We start from the raw sequence: 20,392 nt of genomic DNA on the forward strand, positions 1-20,392 counted from the left end.
TTCAAAAGAACTGTCTTCTGATTATATCACCTTGGTTTATAATTGAAACCTTCATTTTCATAGTTAATGAAGATGATATGCCCTGTGTTCATGAACTTTCCTTATCAGCAACTTTCCTCCCTTTTCTCAGGACATCAGAGAACAGATGCCCACAACCATGTTTTCTACAAATGAAATAATTCTTTAATTTTAGATAGACTTTTATAATCCAATTTATTGTTAGGTGATATAACCAAGTTGAAAGCACTATGTACAATTATAACTCCAAATAAGCTAAAATATATTAAATATATGTATACACACATATACGTATATACAAAGATATATTCACACATGCATTTAATTTATTAAATATATGTTTGCATATGGATGGAGAATTTCTGGAAGGATACACTAGAAACTTTATTAGCATGGCCACCTCTGGGGACAAGAGCAGTGATGTTACTTTTATCTCATATTCTCCTGTACGCTTAGAAGTCTTTCTTTCAATAAGTATTATTTTTATAATGAAAAAGCCTAGTTAAAAATATATTAGAAGTAAAAGAAAGGCAAGAAGTTAATTTGGGATAATCCAAAATAAACATTTGAAATGTTAAAACACCCTAATTTTTTAAAAAGTATATTGATGCAATACCTGCAGAACACTCCTGGAAATTCTTTTGATGAAAGAATAGGGCGCCTTGAGCTTGGCAGTAACTGTGAGTTGCTCCCCCGTCTGAGGTGCTGGGAGGGTCATGGGAGACTCCTGATGGCCTCCTGGGAGCAGCCCCTCCCATTGGCTCTGGGCTTTCTTTGAAGACCCAGCCCTCCCGGCCAGTCCCCTTGAGGACATTCCATCCTGCTGTTACTGACCTGACAGTTTGGAGGCGGAGTTAGAGCAGCTCCCATGGGTATCCTGTGTGTAATTCACAGAGACGTAAAGATCCCTCCTTTTGAAGTAATGTAAGGTCGAGGGCGGATTTATTTTCATAATTGGATTACATTTATCTGATTGACTTTGATAAAATCCCTTTCCTTGCTTTTTTAAATCAAAGACAAATAAAAAGCAAATATTGTCTTTTGAAACATGAAACGTGATCAGTCTTCAGGATAAATTCCAACAGGACATACAGTGACGACTAAAGAATGACTAGAAGTTACAAATATAAACTCCCACAATTTTGAATACTAATTCTTAGCTGATTTAATCAATACTTGTAGTTGCCAAAAGTTGCCCAGTATTTTATCAAATACTAGGATTTGTGGTTCAAGTTGATTTTTAAATTATTTTAAAGGAAATCTTTTTTTTCCAGTGTTAAAACTAATACATGCTCATTGTAGAAAATTTACAAGACAGTTTAAAAAAGAAAATTTAAATTGCCTATAATTTTAGTAGACAGATAGCTACTATAAAAATTTTTGGTAAATTGCTTTCCAGTATTTTTCTCTCATGTATATATTTTAACTACAGTTTTATGAATCCTTTTACTAATTTTTAAAAATTTAACACTGGGTTTCCCTACGTCCTTAAAATATTTTGCAAAAAGATGTATTTCATAATCGCTTAACGTTCTGTTGGGTGGATGGACTGGCTAATGAATCAATGATGATCTTTTTATTATTTTGTCAAATTGATAAGAGAACAGTGCTGTCCGTTAATTTGCATTCATTTTATTATTTGGAGGGGTTGAAAAATCTTTTGGACTTTTTGTCAATAGCATTTCTTCTGTGAACTGCCCCGTCATTTATATGCTTCCCTTTGTGATGTCTTTTTTCTTAAGTGACCTCTAAAATGTAGGATATATATAAAGTAGTTTAACCCTTGCATTAATTTGCAATTAGTGCTGTAATGCATGACCACAAACTTGGTGGCCTAAACCAATAGAATTTTATTTTCTTCCAGTTCTGGAAGTCAGGAGTCTGAAATCACGGACTCGGCAGGACTGTGCTCCCTCCGAAAGCTCTAGGGGAGAGTCGGTTCCTCACATCTTCCGCTTCTGGAGGCTGCCGACACTCCTTGGCTCGTGGCTACATCACTCCCATCTCTGCTTCGTGGTCACTTGCCTCCTTCTCTTCTGTGTGTCTAATCTCTCTCTGTTCTTCTCTTATAAGACACTTAGGATTTCATTTAGGGCCCACCAGGATAATCTTATCCCAAGATTCTTAATCACATCTCAAATATAGATATCTTTGTTCTTATAAATAACATTCAGAGACTCCAGGAATTAGGACCCAGTATCTTTGGTGGCTGTCATTCAGCCTACCACAATCCTCAGCAATGCCATGAGATAAGTACTCTTCTTTCTTTCATTCGCTGGCAGCATTCCTAACGAAGGACAAAACGAGAAGTTCATAGTCCTCTCGGTCAGCACTGTCCAATAGGACTTTCTGCAATGGTGGAATTGGTCTGATGTGTTCTGTCCACTCCAGTAGCCACCAGCCACATACAGCTATTGAGCACTTGAAAGACGGTAGGGTGACAGAAGAGCTGAATTTTTAATTTAATTTAATTTTAATTCATTCAAATTTAAGCTTAGATAACCATGTGTCATTAGGGGCTACCATATTGGATGGCACAGTCGTGGGGATTCTTGTTTCCAGAAAATCTCTTGCTATCATTAGTATTTCTTTTGGCTTGGGACCTGTCACAAACCGTCATCTAAGTGTTACGATCCACGGATGAGCTTCATTTTGAAGTATCATAAAGTAACCTCATCCAACGCTTAGGGTGATAAAAGGAGAACCTTGAAGTCCGTGGGACTGTGGGCTCTTGTCCGTGAAGATACAACAGCCTCTTCCCCCATTTCCCTCACGAGCATCAGAGGCACCTGAGTAGCTGTCAGCTCTGAAAACCGGGCCAAATCGAGGCCTTTGTCTCTTTGCAATTGGTCCTGTGTGGACCACTTCTCCCCACCTGCATTTTTTAACTGAGTTTGTTGAAACTATGCCCGGCATCCAGCTCACCTTCAATCTAGAGAGAAGTAAGACCCTCAAATGGGGTGACAGCCCTAGGATTGGCCCTGTGGCAGTTCTTCTGGGGTTTTAGCAGGTTCCTTTTAATCTTGAGGAATCTGGAAGTGGTAGTAAATTACATAGCCTTATTCCATTTTTTAAGCCAACACACAGTCAGTCAGAGGTGATGGCTAAGAGGAAGGGCTCTGGGGGCTTTGGGATGCTGTTGGTCCTCAGCAGGGTGAGCCTGACTGCGAAATAAAATGCCTTTTAATCTTATGATGTGATGGCATCTATCATGCTCTCTATAATAAACAAACATATTACAAATCACACACGCACACACAGGAGGAGTGGTCTGAGAGCCAAGCTGCCTGGGTTCAAGTCCCGGCTCTAGCACTTACAGACTGTGTGTCCTTGAACCAGTTGCTTAACCTCTCTGTGCCTCCGTTTCCTCAACTTAAAATGAGAATATTAACAGTATCGACCTCATGGATAGGATAACAGAGAATAATACATATAAAGCCCTTAGAGCAACGTGTGGCATGTGATACAGCCTCAAGAATTATTTTAAACATACAGGAAGGCCGGTACATTCTCAGACACACAGTTTGCAGTTTGGAAGAGTTGCCGTAGCCATAGTGCCCTGCGTTTTCCCTCCTGGGTCTGGAGCCTTTATATTCGCCGCTGTAAGCATCTTTTCAAGTGCTGCCTCCTGATCTGCAGGAGAGACTGGCTGGGGATGGAGGCGGGGGAGGAAGGGCTGCCAGTGCTGGGGGTGGGGATAAACTGAGGGATAATAACAGGGTAGGCGGACAAAAAGTAGACAGGGTGGAATGTGCTCTCAGTCCCCAGGGCGGGGGAGCCAGGACGTAACATGTCTACAGATCACTAGCAGACGTACATCCTTCCTGGAAGAGGCCTTGGAATGCTTTGTTAATTTTTTTGATTAAAAAAATTAAGATATAATTTAAATGCGGTAACGTTCACCCTTTTGGGTACAGTTCTGCAGGTTAAGCTTTGTCATTTTAAGATATGTGGACCTGGAGGGACCTGCAGATTTGTCTCTCGCCCGCACAGTTTATGCCAATCTAGGGCTCCAGGAGTTTACGCTGGAGGGGGCTCAAGAATTATCTGCAAGTGGAGAGGATGGTGCACTCACCACCCAGGAGAACTCCCAGACACGTGCAGAAATTTGCTGAGGATGGGGACGTGTTTGGAGCGAGGCGGAACGACGGAGTTTCCTATCAGCCTGGAAAAGTGTATGTCTCTTTTGGAAAAGACTTTCAGACCTCTCCCATCCAGCCTCCAATGCTGTCCCCCTGCCAGGACCTCCCGGGCCTGCACCGGCTTCCATCCCTGTTCACTCCTTCTGAACTTGCGTACCTGTCTACTGCTCCTCCAAGAGGGACCTCGCCAGGCGCTTCCCACGGATGCTCTTCTGGGATCCCGAGGCTTAGAAAGGCTGAGTGCCTTACTCGGGGTTCATGGCTCGTGAGAGGCCATTCATACTCCAGTCTCTTGATTCCAAAAGCGATGATGCTCCCCCAACGGCAAATGTGTCTCCTTGTTCTGAGCATTCGAGCAACGGAAGGCTTGTCCTGTGTGTCTTGGGCTCCGTGGTCATTTCATAGGAAAAGATGGCCGTTGCCCAAGGCCGTGTTGCTCACTAGGTACCACCCGGAAACCAGGAGCTCTCCTTGTTCCTGACTCCTTCTCTGTCCCTGCTTCAAAGCCTCTTCCCGCAGAGTGAGGTGATGGTCTGTGTAGGTAAGAGGGAGAAAGACAGAGGAATCATGGGATTTGAGAAAACTGGCTGATTCCAATTATTTTACAGGTGACAAAAGGGACCCAGAGGGGTCAGGTAACTTGGCTAAAAACTTGGGTCGCTACGGGCAGAACTAAAACCAGGGTGAGCAGAGCAATGAAGCCTGATTATTGTGTAAAACGAGATGGGTTCTCAGGGAAAGGTTCAGAATTGTTCCGAGGACTTTTAAGGACATCGGAAAGAAACCACTAGAATGTTCACAGTAGGTATCTTCCCGGGACTGGGACCACGGCTCTGTTTGTTCTTTTCCTTCGTATTCCAAATTTCCTACATTGAGCATGAGTTACTTTCAGAAAGAAAAAAGAAATTTCAGGAGGACAGTGGGGAAGGGTTGGCCAGAGGAGGTGATTAGGGGTGGTTATTTTGAATTCCTTGCGTAATGATATTTTCAGTGAATTCTCAAAAGCAGCTGTGGTCTGTGGAGGAGCTGTGAACACATGTGGATTACTCCTGTGAGAAGGTGAATAGCTTTTTTTTCTCTGCCGTTCGCTTTGGTGGAAAATATATTAGGTTGAATGGAAGACATAAGAAGAGGTGGGTGAGAAATCAAGGTTATTCACAGAGGCCTTGGGGACAGGTGCACACCTGCGTGAAATCACGTATTTTGCTGTCAGTCGTCACAGTAAATCAGACTAAGAACACCCAGCAGCTACAGGCTCTCTGGGCTTATCCAGGCACCAAGTCATGATGAAAGACAGGCCCTGAGGCTCTTTTGCAAATGCAGCAGCCAGACTCTCTCTCTATGGTCCACGGTCATACCCCTGGCTCCCAAGGTCCCCCCACCCCCACTGAGCCTCTGTCTTTCCCTCTAGATTGCAAGCCTTTGCGGGGGCAGGGCAGCAATGTCCTCTTTGGTTTTCTTCAAACCCAGCACAGTGCCTGAGATTCAGCAGATGTAACGCGTGTGCTGAGCTGAGCTGCGGTCACGGGCAGAGAAGAGCTGAAGGTCCAGCGAGATACTGTAATTAACATTGGGCCAGATCGCAGTGCCTCTCACGCTGCTGCATGCTTCAAAAGCTGCTGGACAGCCCGTCAAAACGGGTTTTACCCCCCACCCCCGAAGTTCTGATTCAGTAGACCTTGGGTGGGAACTAAGAGTCTGCATTTCTTTTTCTGTATAATTACTTCCCATTCGTTTTTGTTTGTTTGTTTGCGGTACGTGGGCCTCTCACTGCTGTGGCCCCTCCCGTTGCGGAGCACAGGTTCCAGACGCGCAGGCTCAGCGGCCATGGCTCACAGGCCCAGCCACTCCGCGGCATGTGGGATCTTCCCGGACCGGGGCACGAACCCGTGTCCCCTGCATCGGCAGGCGGACTCTCAACCACTGCGCCACCAGGGAAGCCCACTTCCCATTCTTTTACTGATTTATTATTGTGCGTGTGATAAGAACACTTAACATAAGATCTACCCTCCTAGCAAACGTTTAAGTGTACAGTGCAGTATTGTTAACTATAGGCTCTGTGCTATACAGTAGATCTCTAGAACTTACCCATCTTGTATAACAGAAAGGTTGCATCATTTGACTAATACCTTCCTGGTTCCCCCTCCCCCCAGCCCGTGGCAACCACTGTTCTACTCTCTGCTTCTCTGAATTGGACTATTTTAGATTTCTCATATAAGCGACATCATGTAGTATTTGTCCTTCTGTGTGTGACTCACTTCACTTAGCACAGTGTCCTCAAGATTCATCCATGTTGTCACCTATGGCAGGATCTCCTTCTTTTTATGGCTGGATAATACTCCATCGCATGTATGTACCACATTTTCCTTACCCCTATATGTGTTGACGGACTTTTGGGTTGTCTCCATATCTTGGCTCTCGTGAATAACGCTGCAGTGAACAAGGATGTGTGTAAAGAGAAAAACGTTTCCTCCTGTGTGTGTCTCCTTTACTCACCCACATCCATGCTGTCTTCTGACACCACGTGGGGGTGTCCACACATCAAGCAACTCTCTGCCACATCAGCTGCGTGTCCTACAATTCAGTGGAGTTCTGACACTCCCTGGAGAGAGTCTCAGACCCCCCAAGTTAAGGGCTCAGTCCCACAAAACTGCTTCCCCCAACATCAGATGTCAGTGTCAAATCCCAGGTTGTCACCTGTGCTGCTGACCAATCGGCTATAAATCGGGGTTCCCATGACTCCCCGCTTGGGTTCCATAATTTGCCAAAATAGCTTATAGAACTCAGGGAGACACTTACTTACATTTACTTTTTGATTATAAAGGGAAATGGTAAAGGATACAGATGGACATCCAGATAGAAGAGACGCACAGGGCAAGGTGTTGCGGGGAGGGGCACGGAGCTCCCATGCTCCAGGCACCACCCTCCCAGCTCCGCCACGTGTTCACTGACCCAGAAGGTCTCTGAACCCCATATACTTCGGGAAATTTTATGGAGGCTTCATCACGTAGGCGTGATCGATCATAAACTCAATTTTCATTCCTCCGCCCTTCCTGGACAGTAGAGGGTGGGGCTAAATGTCTCAGCTTCTAATCGTGGCTTGTCCCCGCCCCAGGAGCCCACCCAGCATCTCCTCATTAGAACAGAACGCTCTCCTGTCACGGAAATGCCAAGGGATGTAGGAGCTCTGTGCCAGCAGCCGGAGGCAGAGACCAATCGATACCTCTTCTGTTATTTCACAGTGGACGTGTAACTCTTTTTTTTTTTTCAAATTTTTGTATTGAGATATATTCGATATACAGAAGACGTGTAACTCTTTGAGATCCCAATCTCATTTCCTTTGGATATATACCCAGAAGTGGGATTGCTGGATCACATGGTAACTCTATTTTTAATTTTTTAAGGAACCTCTCATACTGTTTTCCATAATGACTGAACCAATGTACATTCTCACCAACAGTGTTCAAGGGTTCCCTTTTCTCCACATTCTCCACAACACTTACCTTTCCTCTTCTGATAACAGCCATCCTCACAGATGTGAGGTGACATTTCATTGTTATTTCAGTGTACATTTCCCTGATGATTAGTGATGTTGAGCATCTTTTCATGTACCTGTTGGCCATTTGTATGTCTTCTTTGAGAAATATTTATTCACTTCCTTTGCCCATTTTTAAGCCAGGTTATTTGGGGGTCTTCTGCTATCGAGTTGTAGGAGATCTTTATATATTTTGGATATTAGTCCCTTATCACATGAATGCTTTGTGAATCCTTTCTCCCATTCTGTAGGCTGCCTTTTCGTTTTGTTGATGGTTTCCTTTGCTGCACACAAGCTTTTAGTTTGCTGTGCTTCCACCTGTCTATTTTTGCCTTGGTTACCCGTGTTTTTGGTGTCGAATCTCTAACACGCTCCTGGGAGATGCTCAGAGTCCTGGTCCTGGGATTATACTTTGAGTAGGCTTGGGCTAGAGGCGCTGCCACCCTCTGCACACCTTCCAGGGAGGTGGGAAAGTGTAGGAAATCGCCTTCAGGAGTGTCAGAAAACCACTGAAAAAATTAAAACCAGTATTATCCTGGGAATGTGAAAGCCCCCAAATCTACTGACTCTCTGCTAAAGTCACTGGAAGCCGCCTCCGTCATAGGTACTTAGTACATCGCAAGGCAGGACAAACTGTTCTTTGGACGTGGAGCCTTTGGGTTTGTTTCAACAGGCTCTTAAATTTTGTGTCGTGTGGTGACATATGTCAATACACGTGTTGCTTCAGACAGAAATGATCATGCCTTTATGTTTCATAAATAGGTGCTGGTCACTCGATAGAACTAAGGTCAGAGGATCTTCAGAATTAACCTTTATACTCTAAAGCTTCTCTTTTCTGTAATTCACTCTGTTGCTGTTTATGAAAGATTAATTTTGAAAGTAACGCATAGGCAATGAGTTTAAAATGTAAACATCTGTAAAGTTTCGTTTCCTAAACTTTCTGGACTCTTGCGTTAGGAAGGGCAGTGACTCACTCCCTTCAATGAGGAAAAGTCTATGGATGAATGATGTCTGGGCTTTAGAACTATAGGTGCGTGAACAGAAATGGACGGCCGTCTATTTAAATGGAAAATTCTCTCCATTCCTTCCTAAAGTGATTTGTTCTTGCTTGGGTATGAATTTGTCTATACAGATAAATATTTCAGACAAAAGGTGAAAATAAAGCATATGTAACATTTTCTCAACAAAAGAGTAACCAAAGTCTAAATAATCAATGACGTCATCTGTAGTATATTGTTCCTTTTAATAAAATAAAGTGAGCGCAGTGCAGGGAGGTTCCTGTAGGATTCAAGCATGAGCAACGATAATACTTTGGAATCAAGAAGGAAGCTTCTGGGTTTCCCTGGTGGCGCAGTGGTTGGGAGTCCGCCTGCCGATGCAGGGGACGCGGGTTCGTGTCCCGGTCCGGAAAGATCCCACATGCCGCGGAGCGGCTGGGCCCGTGAGCCATGGCCGCTGAGCCTGCGCGTCCGGAGCCTGTGCTCCGCAGTGGGAGAGGCCACAACAGTGAGAGGCCCACGTACCGCAAAAAAAAAAAAAAAAAAGAAGGAAGCTTCTTTCTGGAGTAGTAACTGCTAATCATAGCCCACTGATAAGTAGAACCATCAATGAATAAATCGGATTTTGTAATGTGCCACTGAGAAATCGCCTTGCTTTGCACACGCCTTTTTCCACCTCTGCTTCGAGAGATGGCAAACCCCTCAGTTTCCCAACGAGGGCCATGGTAATTAAGTCCATGTGTAGCCAATTGCCTTTATTGAGTGTAAGTGAATTTATAGGCAGCAAGTGACACTTTTGGAGGCTTCTGTGCGGTGGCACAAGCTGCTTTCTTTAGAACGCAGGAGAAATTTATGAGCCTGCTGACATTAAGGGAGGTAGTTGGATGACTTGGGGGGGACCGGCCGGAAACCCCTCCATCCATATATTTTTCATACTTGGTGAAACACAGATAAATCTCTGCCCTGGGCATCTGAAACGGTGGGACCGTTGAAGCCCAGTGTCAGAGCTCAGGGGAAAAATTTATCATTTTAGTAGTTCCGCTTTCTAAATCACTGCAGACTCTAGAGCTGGTCCTTTTCACGTTTGTGAAAGAATTTTTGACAATATGCATAAATTTTTAATCAGCTCTAACTTTACCAGATGTTCTGTGCCTCACGTTTGCTAACTGAAACATAGAAGGCATGGGTGTTTTTCTCCTCAGGCTCCCTTAAATAAAAGAATATAAAGGCAGGTAGGTCTGTTGAAGGTGATTTTTATAAGAAAGTAACATTAATCATTGAATATTCTGTAAGAAATTAACATTGCCCTTCCCCCATTAACATTGTCATATATGAATTATAGCTTCTAGAGCTGAAAGGAACTTTAGAAATTGTCTGATAGACACACATTACTTACTTTTTAATAACGAATGAATAAACCTAGTTCAACAGCATCATTTGGAGGAGAGGGAAACCTACCAGCCTCCCACAGTGATGGAGCGATTTGCTCAAATCACACCTCTGATTAGTGGGAGCAGCCCACTTTTTTATTTTTATTTTTTTATTTTTTTGATGTGGACCATTTTTAAAGTCTTTATTGAATTTGTTACAGTATTGCTTCTGTTTCATGTTTTGGGGGTTTTTTGTGTTTTTTTTTTTCTTGGCCGCGAGGCATGTGGGATCCTAGCTCCTGACCAGGGACCAAAGCCACACACCCTGCATTGGAAGGCAGAGACTTAACCACTGGACCACCAGGGAAGTTCCTACAGCTTTATTATTGGAACCTAAACCACCCGTGTGCCTTCCTTGGCCGTCAGCGCAGCTCTGCCTGTGTAAAGTGCCCGGCCGGGGAGCGGAGCCTGCAGGCTCTCGACTTGCTCCAAGCTTGGTTCTGCTGGGGCAGCCGGTGAAACTTGCTAAGCTTCAGTTTTCTCATCTGAAAAATGTTGATGGCAAAAATAGCACCCACCTCACAGGGCTGTTGGGAGGATTAAAGGAGACCATGATCTCAAGTTCTGAGTGCACAGTGCTTAAAAAGGAATATGTTACCATGGAAGATTCTTTGCAAATCATTTCAGTGCGGTCACTAGATCAGGTTATCCAGAAATAACATTGCTTTTTTTGTTGTTTGTTTTTTGCGGCACGCGGGCCTCTCCCTGTTGCGGCCTCTCCCGTTGCGGAGCACAGGCTCCGGACGCGCAGGCTCAGTGGCCATGGCTCATGGGCCCAGCCGCTCCGCGGCACGTGGGACCTTCCCGGACCAGGGCACGAACCCATGTCCCCTGCATCGGCAGGCGTACTCTCAACCACTGCGCCACCAGGGAAGCCCTACTGCATTTTAAATAAAGATACAGGGTCATCTCCTTCAAGCCATTCAGTTTATAGGAGAGAGCCAGCAGCCAATGTAGAGCGGAATCTGCCCAGTGGGGTCCTAGGACCTCGGCCTTTCCAGCTGGACAGGCCACTTGACCTGAAGGAGCCGCTGCCGCTCGTGAAATCATCAACTTTGCCCAGCAAATCCCGTCTTGAGGCTGATTTTGATCACGTGATATAAATGACAGTCCAGTAATCTGAAAAGAGAGGAGAGAAATCCTCGGACACAAAATATACCCAGATGCGTTGCTGGTCCCTCCTCGTAACAGCCAGAGGTCCAGGGCCTAGACCTTGCCTCCCTCTGTTCCCTGTCCCTCCTGGTGTCCATGGTAACCTCACCCAGGCTCACAGTGTTCCACTTCATCCCTGTTTGGTTGACTCCCACATGCGAGTCCCCAGCCCGGAGCGCTCGCTCTCCTAAACTCCAGATGTGGGGATCCCACTGCCTACTCAGTATCCCCACAGAGATGCACCTTGGGGGGGGCGACATCTCAGGCTCCACACATCCAGAAGTGCACTGGCATCTTATCCTCCCAAAGCTTCCCCACACAGCCTCCCACCCCAGCAGATGTGAACCCACCCGTCCAGTCTCTTACCGTCACCCCGACTCTTCATCTTCTCTCAGCCCAGCCTGCAGTCGGCCAGAAAATCCCATTGGCTCTACCTTCCAGATATGCCCCAGGCCCACCGGCCTCTCAGGCCTCTGACTTCACCACCACCTGGGGTCTGAGCTGCATCAACCCCAGCCTGATGAACCCACCTCCGCGCACCCCCCCGGGCTCCCTGGGATCTGTTTCCAGGACGAGGACAGTGTATTCACCACCTACTGCTGCATACGTAACAGTTATCACTCAGGCTTGCAAACTTAGTGACTTAAAAACCACACCCACTGCAGCTCCCACGGTCTCTGTGGGTCAGGAGTCTGGGCTTAGCTGCATCCTCTGCTCAGGGTCTCACAAGGCTGTGGTCAAGGTCTCACCTGTTTCCATGCTCTCCTGGCTGTGGGCCTCGGTTCTTTGCGGTTGGCTGGAGGCCGCCCCCGGCTCCCTGCCTGGTGGGCCTCTCACCATGGCAGCTTGCTTCACCGAAGCCAGCAAGAGAGAGTCTGGGAGAGAGGTGGGAATTACGGCCGTGGAGAACCATCGGGGAAGTGATATCCTGCCCTCATGCTTCCTGTGTTCTGCTGGCTACAAGCCAGTCCTGGGTCCCAGCCCCACTCAAAAGGAAGGAGAGACACAAAGGGGTGGACACCAAGACACAGAGAACTCAGGAGATGCCTCAGAGTCTGTGGACACAGAGAGGAAGACTCATCCTTCAAAAGCCTAAGGCAGGTCTTGACCCTGCCTTAAAAAGTGGCTCCCTTTCCTCTCCAGAAAGGCAAGTTCGGGCTCGGTGTCCTGCGGCCACTGACAATCCTGGCTTTTCTTGGGGCAGCCCAGGGGCACCTCCTTCTTGGAGGATCGCCGTGACCAGGCCCCAGGAGCCTCCTCCACAGGGATTCTAGTGCCTGGGAGATATGCTTCCATAGTTTCTGCTCCCAAAACTGTCCCCAGTGCATGTTTTGTTGTTTCCTCTGATGAAATCTGGGAGAAGGGAAATTAGAGGCTTCCACTTATGTTACTGAATCCTCATTCTGCAGGATAGAAAATTATGTGTCATGATTATTTTTCTTGATTCATTTCCAACTTGTTTGTGTTTTGATTTTTCTGACTCACTTGTTCTTTCAGTTAGGACTTCTAGGTTTCCAAGTCATTCAGAGTTAGACACACGTGTTTATTCCTAGGAATAAAAATGGTTCAGTGGTAGGAGAATGCAATACTACGTGCATCAGGAAAAACAATATTATCATTCCAGGTCATGCAAAAAAAATATTTGATGAAATGGAACGCCCACTTCTTATTGTAAAAATTTAAAGACAAGCGTTAATTCTTAGCACAATAAAATGTAAACTGAATAAAACAAGGATTTTTTTAATCTTCTGTTTACTGCTTTTTCCCTGTGCCTAGTCCGGTGTCTGGCACGTAGTTCTAAATGAGTGAATGAATGAATGAAACATCAAGTATTCTTTAAAACAAAAGAGAGCTATACACTTAATGAGGAAACACTGTAGGTTGTCCCACAAAAGGAAAGGAAACTATCGATGACTTTGTCCCCTAATAATTAGTGCCATGATATAAATTATTATCAATATAATGACATCAAGAGGAAACAATATTTTTTTTAAATGTAGCAAAATGTATTTTTTAAAAATCAACCACAGACTAAGTATGAAAGAGAAGTATATGAAAGTTTAAGCAGTCTATAAATGTTAAAAGGAAGAAATTTTAAAAGACTTGAATAAGTGGTGAGACGTGCCATGTTTCTGGTTAAACAGAAAGATGACATGATTGCTCTGGGTAATTTATAGAAAGGACACAATTTCAATTAAAGTCCCAACAGGATTATTTATTGAACTTGAAAACGTAATTATTAAAGTCATTAGGATTAAAATAAGAAAATAAGAACCATAAGGAAGAACAGATGACACTTTATTTTCAAGAATATTATAAAGAAAAATAAGGTATTGATATAAATGCATTACACTAATATAAAAGCACAAGCATAACTCAGTGAAACAAAGTAGAGAGCCCAGGAACTGACAAACATAAATGGAAATAAATAGCATATGATAAATTAAGTTTAAAAAGTAATAAGAATGGAAAAAATATACTTGCAGTAACTAGATTGCCTTAATTGCTAAAGCCAACAAGCAATTGGAAGCTGAATGGAGAACTTCCCTAGAGGAAGGTCACAGTTTTCTAACTACGGAAACAAAAATGTTTTCCGCTGGCTGTAAAAATTACAAGGTCTTTATAATAATCAAACCCTAAAATAAGACAAAAAAGGGAGTCAAACAAAAATAAAATTTATTTTTTATTGTACATTATTTTACCTTACCATTTTATTTAATTACAAACATGATTTCTATTTGTCATAGCAAGGAAAGCAATACTGAAGTATGTACAGAAAAAAATGAATGGGCTCCTCCCTCCAGGCCACATCTCTGAGCTAATCCAGGTGGACAGTGTAGGCATTCCTCCTGCACCTGCAAACATAAACACAAGCAGACAAGGCTCTCCTGTCCCCTTTTCTTTTGATAACCCAGGTCGCTCCCCAGCCCAGTCTTTCCCCTTAATATTCTATCTTTAACATCCCCTCTGTCCACATAGAGCAGACTAGTCTTTATGAGAATTGAATTTATTCATCCACCTAAGTATTTATTAAGTGCTGGTGGTGAAAAGGTAAAGAGGAACAGGTGAAGTCTAGTCCTGATGCTGGATTCCACAGTGGGCCTTTACCGTAATTACATAAGCATTCCCCATTGGGTGATTATTTGCAGTTTCTTATTACAGTTTTTTTTTCTACAGCTTTTGCTAGTACAAATTGTGCATCACAACATATCTCTGCTTTTACTTCAGTAAGGATTCCCAATAGTGGAATTGTTGGGTTAAAAGTTGTGTACATGTGAAAGGTGTATAACACAAACTTGATAGCTAAAGAATTAAGGAATCCATTGTCTAAGGGTTTATGCAAAGCCAGTAAGTGACTGTGATTAGTAGAGACATCCTGGGCTTCTTCTTTTTTTTTTTTTTTTTTGCGGTACGAGAGCCTCTCACTGCTGTGGCCTCTCCTGTTGCGGAGCACAGGCTCCGGACGCGCAGGCTCAGCGGCCATGGCTCACGGGCCCAGCCGCTCCGCGGCATGTGGGATCTTCCCGGACCGGGGCCTGAACCCGTGTCCCCTGCATCGGCAGGCGGACTCCCAACCACTGCGCCACCAGGGAAGCCCCATCGTGGGCTTCTAGGCAGAATCCCAAGGTTAGAATTGAGGCACTTCTGTAAGGAACCGTTTGCCTTTGGAAAAGTCACTTAAACTCTCGGATTTTCCAACTTCCTCCTTTGCAAAATGGACAAAAGTGCTTATCTCACAGAATTTCTGTAAGGATGAAATGAGAAACAATTTGTGAAAGGCGTGTGTGAAAATGCTTTGTAAACCTGCATGCAACAAACACACAGTCAATGATCATTTCTGCTAAATAAGTGAGTCCAAGAGGTAAGGAGACAGTTACACAAATGCACATGCGCATAGCAGGTAGCAAAGTGCCAACCTCAGTAGCAGCTAAAGAAATGCGAATTCAAATTGGGCTTCCATTTTATACCCAAAACCCATGAAGGCATCAGAGGAAGAGGAAAGCCAACGCGTTGGTGTGATAGGTGAAGCAGACTGCAGGGGGCGCTCAGAACTGTCTGGTGGCTTTGTGTTTGAATTCTGTTCTTTCCAGGAAACAACCAGGGCTTTTCTCTGTGTACTTCCATCACAGGCACCCCCTCCCCACCCCCGGCCCCAGAATAATTGGCTGGGACAGGGAGTTGTAGTTATACCGAATTTTAATTCTTCCCATTTAAAATAATGAGCCATCAGCATCCTGCCCAGAGCATCCTGGCTTTCAAGAACAGGTTGCTGCTCTTAGGAGATGCCTGTGAGGTGTGAACTAAGGTCACCTGAATTGATGTGAGTTTTGATGCTTGGAGGGCCAGGCTGGCACCTCGGTGTCTCAGTGCTCTGCCGCAGAGCCCAGGCGCCTGCCTCCAGACGTGAAGCCATTTTTCAGGCGCAAAAAGGAAATGGCAACAGCATTGCCTGAGTCACGCAGATGCCGGACAAACGCTACTTGTAGGCTACAAGACGTGCAGGACACATATCATATCTGCAGGGCCAAAGACAGATTGAAAGCCTAGACATGGACCAAGGGTTTGGCTGGAGGTTTGGACCAAGGGTTTGGATGGGGGTTTGGGGAGGAAATTAGGTGGGAACAGTTTGGGATCAGACGATGGGATGGCTGGGGATTCAGAGTCATTGCTTTACACATGTGAACCTTGCCTGGAAGCTCCTTTAGTGGAGAGATGGTGCAGGTCCCACTTAAGAGCCGTGGCCTTGGAGGCCGTTATCCTAGATAACTTTGATCATAAAATGTGGATGGGATGCTTTCTGAGTCAGTAACTAAGATTGGTATCAAGAGAAGAAGCTGGAAGAAATGTCAGATTACTAGAGCTTTCCAACCCTGGAGCAACTGCCCTGTGCCGTCACTTAGAGGGCTAATTCTCTGGTGGGGAGGGGGGCTTGGGGGCTTCTCAGCTTCTTTCCTTTGTACGTTTCCAGGGGAGATCCAAATTCAGTGGTAGGGAGGTGTCACTCGTTTTTGAAAAATATTCAACAATCTCTAGTTTGTTGATAAATCTAAAGTTTGATAAATAATATATTTCATATTCAGCATTCCTATTCAAATTTTCCTAAATACTTTTTATTTGACTTTTTTATTTTACTTTATTTTATTTTGTTTTTTAACTGACAAAGCAAAAGACTTTAACGGGAAGGGGTGCCCGGGTGGAGAGCAGCAGGGTAAGGGAACCCGGTAGAACTGCTCTTCCTAAATACTTTTCAGGGAATGGATTTAATGAATACCTGGAAGTTTATCTTTTGGAAATGATACTTAATACTAATTAAATATTGTTCCAAAAAGTTGAATTCTTGCTTTTAGAAAAAATGTCATCCCCATGAGACGTGCCAGCACGTGCTTGGTGGTGACTAAATGGTGACTAGGAGTGCAGAAATATCGGGTAAGTCCTGTCTGGTCGAGTCCCAGATCCCTTTCTCTTTGTGTTCTTGGGTGGTTTTTCACCTTTCTCGTTTCTCCTGTTCTGTAGATGCGGGTGAAACGTATATAGTGCAGGTGATTCTTCATGCAGCCATGTGCTGAGATCCATTTTCTGCATCACTTGGTCCATCTGATGGTTTGGATGCCCATTTGAAGAACCTGCTTTGGCCTTGCCTATTGCAGCAACTTGAGGGCAAATGGAAATTAGTTGGTGGTGCGCGGGGGGAGGGGGTGGCACAGGGGGGAGGATACTAGCACACGCCTGCACGTTAACTTTGAAAATCAGCCAGACGATGAAAGTTCAAAGGTAATCAAATGTCTGTGGAGTTAAGATTCAAGCTATAATTGAGGGAAAGCTGTGATTTAAATAATCACCATGTGCCACGTCAGGATCTTTACCATGTAATGATTTTGCAGAGGATTTTGTGTTAACATTTCCTTTAAGTAGAAAAGAATTCCCGCGTCTATGAAAGTACTTTCCAAGCTACAGAGAGAAACTGGGGTAATCATCCAGAAACAACTTAACATCCCCTCTCTTCTCCATCCCAAATGCACATCCCTCAGCAAGACCTTTGGTTGTGAGATAAGAGGGAACCTATTGTCTTTGGTCAAACATGTACTTTATGCAAGGTAGTCAGGGAAGGCCTCTGTGATATGATGACATTTGAACAAAACCTTAAAGCCAGTGGGTGTGTGTGTTTTCTCTCTGAACGTGAACATCTCTCTGAGCAGGGAGCATGGGGTGGATGGAGAGCAACTGGAATGATGAGTAGGTGGGGGAAGGCAGGAAGGCAGCAGGGCAGTACCAGGGAAGCCGCAGTAAGTGCAGGAACCGGGTCAATCACCATCCAAACCAGGAGACTTGTAAGAATGAAAGGGGGTGCTGTTGTTAATTACGTATAACTGGGCCTGTCCCCAGGAAAGCGGGCCATAGGTTAACCTAATTATGTGGGCGTTGGTTTCATTTGGAGGGAGAGTTTTGGCAAACTTGGAGCAGAGAAACGGCAGGGCGTGACTTATGTTTTAAAAGCATTTGTTTTGAGTCCTCAAAAACACTCAAGCTTTACAATGAAACAATAACAATTTACAACGGAATTGCTTGTGAAGTTGGTTGTCAAAGAAATAAGGTGGGTGGGTGTGAAGAAGGGAAAGCGCTCTAACTTTTAATTCAGTTGTATTCCTGGTTTTTATCCAAGATCGTGTAGGCTGAATGATGCACACATAAGACAGAACTCGGTCAGGCAAGTTAACAAGGTTTGAGATATGAGTCTCGTAGACAAGCAGGATCTGGGGCCAAATCTAGGCATCAGCCCTGTGGTTGCGGAGTGTAAGCTGCATGAGGACGAGGTCTGACATCTTTTAACCTTCAGATCGCTGTCTTCCATTGCAACATCCAGAATCTAGTTGGTACTAAATAGATGTTTGTTGATTGACTATGTGCATGAATGGATGGATGCCTAGAAGGATGGATGGATGGATGGATGGATGGATGAGTGCACGAGACCACTCAAGCAGCTGCAGTCATGGTAGCTCCATTGACAGAGTGGCACACATCGTGTGTGACCACCCGACTTCCCCACTGCTGGTGCGTATGTCCATAGAACCGCCCCCCAACCCCAGGCAGTGCACTGTGTTCAGTTCCTTTCAAAGCAGTACTGAGCAGCTGAGTCATGTGCCTGCTGAATGAGCCCATAGGAAAGTTTCAAGAGACCTGAGGGATTTTTGTCCAGACAGTGATGTAACTGTCCTAAGATGTTTGAGAAGCAGTCTATGAAAGGGATGGGGCCAACGCCCTGTGGTGGGGACGGTTAGGGAGGTGCTGGCTGCCGACCTCTACCCAAGGCAGTGGCCCCAATTCAGACCCAACTCAGACTCGTCGCAGTTTTCACTGTCATGCACCTGCCTTTTTAAAAAGTTCCTTTAACAATATCCTTGAGGACCCCGTAAACAATAATTGTAAGACTCAACCCTTAAATACATAGCTTTTCAAAATTTACGTGAGGAACCTGGAGGCGAGGTGGCTGCCTTCTGCTGCACCCCGAAGTATGAGGGCCGCTCAGGATGGGCCCCTGCCATCTGTCCAGCTTCAGACTGAACCAGACACTTTTTCTGGAACCTCATTTTTCAGACTCAGGTTTGGGGCAACATTGTCTCAAAAATGAACCAAGCGAGCCTGAAGGGAAACAACTGAGGGCATTTGTCGCTAATAATAAAAGTCAAGCTTTCTAGCGAGAATTACAGTTTTGGAAATCTTGTAGTCACCTCCGTGAGTCTGAGAGCTTCTCGTTACTTAGCTTTGGGGTATGAGATTGGTGGCGTCATTCATGAAGGTGATTTTTGGTGCGGTGAAATGTGTAAGCATTGGGAAGATCCACATAAGTCCATAAATCATTAGTTTTGAAATGACCAAGATGTTACAGAATCATGTTACAAAGTCATTTTGGGGTGAAAGACCTACTCGATGCAGAGGCACATGGGTTTTGATGTGACACAGGGAAGGGAAAGTTCTTGATATGATTTCAGATTCCACATCACCACCAGCCTTTAGGAAGCTACCACTTGTCGAGTTGTGGTGTAAAGTCAAAGCAGAATATTCACAGCTATCTAAAAGGCTATTAAAACCCTCCTCTCGGGCTTCCCTGGTGGCGCAGTGGTTGAGAGTCCGCCTGCCGATGCAGGGGACCCAGGTTCGTGCCCCGGTCCGGGAGGATACCACGTGCCGCGGAGCGGCTGGGCCCGTGAGCCATGGCCGCTGAGCCTACGCGTCCGGAGCCTGTGCTCTGCAACGGGAGAGGCCACAACAGTGAGAGGTCCGCGTACCGCAAAAAAAAAAAAAAAAAACTCTCCTCTCTTTTCCAGTTACACAGCCGTGTGAGGCCAGATTTTCTTTCTATACTTCAACCAAAACAACATATTGTAACAGATTGAATACAGAAGCAGATATAAGCATCCTGCTAGCTTCCATTAAGCCAGAACAGTAACACTGTTCTCACTATTTTTTTTTGTTCTGGGAAATACATTCTTCATTAAAAATTTTGTTTATGTGAACACATAACGGGCTTATTATTGTTATTTTTTAATGAAAATGCATATTTTAGAAATGTGTCAGGTTTAATGTTTAATACAGTAAATATCAATAGCTAGAACTCACATAAACAAAAGCTTTTGGGGATCATCAAAAATTATCAAGGTTGTCAAGAGCAACTAAGGCCAGAAGTTTGAGAACCGCTGTTACGGAGTCATCTGGAGCGTGGGCATCTCCTCTAACCCTCAGATTCTCTTCTTTTGTGGATTAATGGAACTAACTTGGTCGTTTTTTCTTTCTATATATGGAATAAATATAACACTCGTATCCAAGTCAGTTTCTCTTGGAAAAATTAACTTCATTTCCCTTCTGAAATCCCTCAACATTAAATTTCAAAGTCTGCATTTTAAAACATAGAAACTATATGGTTACAGGAAAAAATTACTATTTGGAACTCTTAACATACGGGGCCTTAGACTCGCTAAAATCTAAAGCGTGCATGCGTATCTCACGCACTAGTCCTAAATCTGTAATTCGAACAATGCCATGCTTCTGTTTTATGTCAAAATCCTGTGTTTATCCTAAATTTCAAACAGGAAGAAATAGTTTGTGCTTCTGTCTTTTCAT

General features: G+C 44.5%; 1 protein-coding gene across 3 annotated transcripts in view; it reads left to right on the plus strand.

The window, feature by feature from the left end:
- Positions 1 to 20,392, plus strand: part of IQCA1 (IQ motif containing with AAA domain 1) — a 197,176-nt gene that overhangs the window by 43,373 nt on the left and 133,411 nt on the right. The gene's annotated exons all lie outside the window — the stretch shown is intronic.

This window comes from Globicephala melas, chromosome 7 (genome assembly GCF_963455315.2).
Source record: "Globicephala melas chromosome 7, mGloMel1.2, whole genome shotgun sequence".
Taxonomy (NCBI): Eukaryota; Metazoa; Chordata; class Mammalia; order Artiodactyla; family Delphinidae; genus Globicephala; species Globicephala melas.